This window comes from Arachis hypogaea, chromosome 13 (assembly GCF_003086295.3).
Source record: "Arachis hypogaea cultivar Tifrunner chromosome 13, arahy.Tifrunner.gnm2.J5K5, whole genome shotgun sequence".
NCBI lineage: Eukaryota > Viridiplantae > Streptophyta > Magnoliopsida > Fabales > Fabaceae > Arachis > Arachis hypogaea.
This window is the reverse complement of record NC_092048.1, coordinates 62,953,497-62,958,078: the sequence shown is the minus strand read 5'-3', so window position 1 is coordinate 62,958,078 and position 4,582 is coordinate 62,953,497. Positions and strand designations below refer to the sequence as shown.

Below are 4,582 nucleotides of genomic sequence, written 5' to 3'. Positions count from 1 at the left end.
TCCCGTTTCTTTGAAATCAATCAAAATATATCAAATTCAACATCAAGCCTCCTCAACTCACACATTGACACATTACCACAAATTACCAAAATCACTATCTCATCATTTTACCCCACTTCACCCAAGTGGCTCAAACTCAAACACATTGACATATTATATACTATTCCTCATGCCAATTCTCAACAACACCAATTCCAATAAATTATTATTGTACACAATCAACATCATACTCACCATCAACATGGTTCAACCCACAATTCAACCATAACCAGTCATCAAGTATATATATCACAACATGCATATTTCTCATACATCATACCACTAAGGCATTAATAATCATCATCACATATATGACCACATCATATATCTCAATCATTCAACAACATCAACAATTCAATGCCTATCTTAGGGCCTCTAGCCTAAGTATTTCCTACCACATTACATATTAGATACGGGAAACCGAAACCATACCTTAGCCGATTTTCCCAAGCTCCCCCGGAGCACTTCCAAACCACTTATCCACAAGCTCTCAAGGCCTCAACACCTCCAAGAACAGATTTTTCACCACCAAACCCTTTCTAAGCTTTTCAAAGTCACCAATCAAGCTCCAATACCCACACATACACAACCTAAGCCACAACCATCATACTCATACACAACATCTCAAAACCCAAACATCATAGAACAACAAAATCACACTAGGGTTGAGAATCTTACCACACCCAAGGTCCAAAGAGACAAGATTAACCTTCTCCTTCAAGAGAGTTGGGTCCTATAACATCAAAGAACCCAAAATCTCAACATTTTACCCATGAAACTCGAAAATAAGGGCTGGAATTTCGAACAGAAACACGTGGCTTACCTCAAGATTAGTTGTATGGGTTTTGTAGAGCTCTCCGCGGTGAACGCGTGGCCGCAAACGGAGCGGCAATCGGAGCTCTAGATCAAAAGTTATGGTGGTTTGAAGATCAAGTGAGAGATAGAGGTTTGAGAGAGTGTTCTTCCCCCATTTCCTCTCTTTTTCAGCGTGTTTGGTGTTGTGTGAGGAGAGAGAGAGTGCTGAAAACTAGGGTTTTGGTTTAGTTATGTTGGGCCAAGGGCCCACTTTGGGCCCAGTTGGACCGGTTTGGCCCGTTCGGTCCAATCTTGGTCCGATTTCCATAAAATTGGTACCGAAATTCTCGTCTCAATTTCCTCTATCATATTAAGCCATAAAAATATCATTTTAGGCTTTCTAGAATAAATTCTCATTTATGGGTTAATTAGCCCTTAATTAACCGGGCTTTACAAGTATCTCTATCCCTATTTTATTATATAATATTCGAAAACACCATTATCACTTTATATCTGCCTGACTGAGATTTACAAGGTGACCATAGCTTGCTTCATACCAACAATCTCCGTGGGATTCGACCCTTACTCACGTAAGGTATTACTTGGATGACCCAGTGCACTTGCTGGTTAGTTGTATCGAAGTTGTGACAATTATGAATTAAGATCAGAGCACCAAGCTCTGGAGCCATTACCAGGATTTGTTCGAGCCTGGAGATCACAATTTCGTGCATCAAGCTTTTGGCGCCGTTGCCGGGGATTGTTCGAGTTTGGACAACTGACGGTTCATCTTATTGCTCAGATTAGGTAATTTTCTTTTTGTTTTGTTTTCAAAAATTTTTCAAAAAGCTTTCAAAAATTTTTCTTTTGTTTTCGAAAAAAAAAATAAAATAAAATAAAATAATAAAAATAATGTTTTCAAAAATAAATTATTCTATGGCTTCAAGATTTTTAAGAATGAATTCTAGTGTTTCATGAAACATGTTGAATCCTATCTGGCTGTAAAGCCATACCCAAACTGCTTTGGGATTGGTATTCAACTAATCACTCCAGTCCATGTAATTATATGATAAAGCTTGGCTGGCTATTAAGCCATGCCTGACCCTTTGATTGGAGCTTTAGAGCATAAGATTCCTGGAATTCATATTAAAAATTTTGGAATCCTTATTTTTCTTTTTCAAAATAATTTTTCAAAAAAATATAAAATAAAAATCCAAAAAAAATTTAGAAAATCACAAAAATAAAAAATATTTCATGTTTCTTGTTTGAGTCTTGAGTCATATCATAAGTTTGGTGTCAATTGCATGTGCATCTTGAATTTTTCGAAAATTTCATGCATTCATGGTGTTCTTCATGATCTTCAAGTTGTTCTTGGTAAGTCTTCTTATTTGATCTTGATGATTTTTTGTTTTGTGTCTTTTCATGTTTATCATATGCATTCTTGAATTCTTAGTGCGTAAGCATTAAAGAATTCTAAGTTTGGTATCTTGCATGTTTTCTTTGCATTAAAATTTTTTCAAAATTGTGTCTATGATGTTCATCTTGACATTCATGGTGTTCTTGGTGTTCATCTTGACATTCATAGCATTCTTGCATGCATTCATTGTTTTGATCTAAAAATTTCATGCATTGCATAATTTTCATGATTTCATAAAAATTTCAAAAAAAAAAAAATATCTTTCCCTTTTTCTCTCATCAAATTCAAAAATTTGAGTTGACTTTTTCAAAAGTTTTTAAAATCAAATTGTTTCTTATGAGTCAAATCAAATTTTCAATTTGAAAATCTTATCTTTTTCAAAATCTTTTTCAAAAATCAAATCTTTTTCAAAATTCTTAGTTATTTTCGAAAATTTCAAAAATATTTTTCAAAAATCTTTTTCTTATTTTTATATCAAATTTTCGAAAATAACATAATCAATTAATGTTTTGATTCAAAAATTTGAAGTTTGTTACTTGCTTGTTAAGAAAGATTCAAACTTTAAGTTCTAGAATCATACCTTGTGATTTCTTGTGAATCAAGTCATTAATTGAGATTTTAAAAATCAAATCTTTTTCAAAACTAATTTCTATCATATCTTTTCAAAAATATCTTCTCATCTTATCTTTTTCAAAAATTTGATTTTCAAAATATCTTTTCTAACTTCCTAACTTCTTATCTTTTCAAAATTGATTTTCAAAATTTGTTTCAACTAACTAACTAACTTTTTGTTTATTTCTTAACTTTTTCAAAACTACCTAACTAACTCTCTCTCTCTAATTTTCGAAAATATCTTCCCTCTTTTTCAAAAATTTCTTTTTTATTAACTAATTATTTTTATTTTTTATTTAAAAAAAAAATTTGAAAAAAATACTAACCTTTTTCAAAAACTATTTTCAAAAATCACTAACTCTTTTTCAAAAATTGTTTTCTAAAATTCACTTCCCCCTCTCATCTTCTTCTATTTGTTTATTGATATACTAACATCTTTCCTTCAACTCTCCAAAAATCCGAACCCCCTCTCTCTGAGTTCAGATTTTCTTCCCTTCTTTTCTTCTACTAACACAAGGATCCCTATACTGTGGTATAAAGGATCCATATTATTATTACTATTTTTTCTGTGCCATCTTCTTTGTCATATGAGCAGGAGCAAGGACAAGAACATTCTTGTTAAAGCAGATCCAGAACCTGAAAGGACTCTGAAGAAAAAAATTAAGAGAAGCTAAAATACAACAATCCAGAGATAACCTTTCAGAAATTTTCGAACAGGAAAAGGAGATGGCAGCCGAAAATAATAATAATATAAGGAAGATGCTTGGTGACTTCACTGCACCTAATTCCAATTTACATGGAAGAAGCATCTCCATTCCTACCATTGGAGCAAACAACTTTGAGCTGAAACCTCAATTAGTTTCTCTGATGCAGCAGAACTGCAAGTTTCATGGACTTCCATCTGAAGATCCCTTTCAGTTCTTAACTAAATTCTTGCAGATATGTGATACTATTAAGACTAATGGAGTAGATCCTGAAGTCTACAGGCTCATGCTTTTCCCTTTTGCTGTAAGAGACAGAGCTAGATTATGGTTGGATTCTCAACCCAAAGACAGCCTGAACTCTTGGGATAAGCTAGTCACGGCTTTCTTAGCCAAGTACTTTCCTCCTCAAAAGCTGAGCAAGCTTAGAGCTGATGTTCAAACCTTCAGACAGAAAGAAGGTGAATCCCTCTATGAAGCTTGGGAAAGATACAAACAGTTGATCAAAAAGTGTCCTTCTGACATGCTTTCAGAATGGACCATCCTGGATATATTCTATGATGGTTTATCTGAGCTATCAAAGATGTCACTGGACACTTCTGCAGGTGGATCCATTCACCTAAAGAAAACGCCTGCAGAAGCTCAAGAACTCATTGACATGGTTGCTAATAACCAGTTCATGTACACTTCTGAAAGGAATCCTGTGAGTAATGGGACGCCTATGAAGAAGGGAGTTCTTGAAGTTGATACTCTGAATGCCATATTGGCTCAGAATAAAATATTGACTCAGCAAGTCAATATGATTTCTCAGAGTCTGAATGGAATGCAAGCTGCATCCAACAGTACTCAAGAGGCTTCTCCTGAAGAAGAAGCTTATGATCCTGAGAACCCTGCAATAGCAAAGGTGAACTACTTAGGTGAACCTTATGGAAACACCTATAACTCATCATGGAGAAATCATCCAAATTTCTCATGGAAGGATCAAAAGCCTCAACAAGGCTTTAACAATGGTGGAAGAAAC

The 4,582-nt window shown here is 34.2% G+C and overlaps 1 non-coding gene across 1 annotated transcript; it reads right to left on the bottom strand.

Moving 5' to 3' along the window:
- Window positions 1-3,982: 3,982 nt before the first annotated feature.
- On the bottom strand, window positions 3,983-4,090 carry LOC112738920 (small nucleolar RNA R71). Its single transcript, XR_003169868.1, has one exon. It is a non-coding gene; the product is annotated as a small nucleolar RNA R71 (small nucleolar RNA).
- Between the last annotated feature and the right edge of the window lie 492 nt (window positions 4,091-4,582).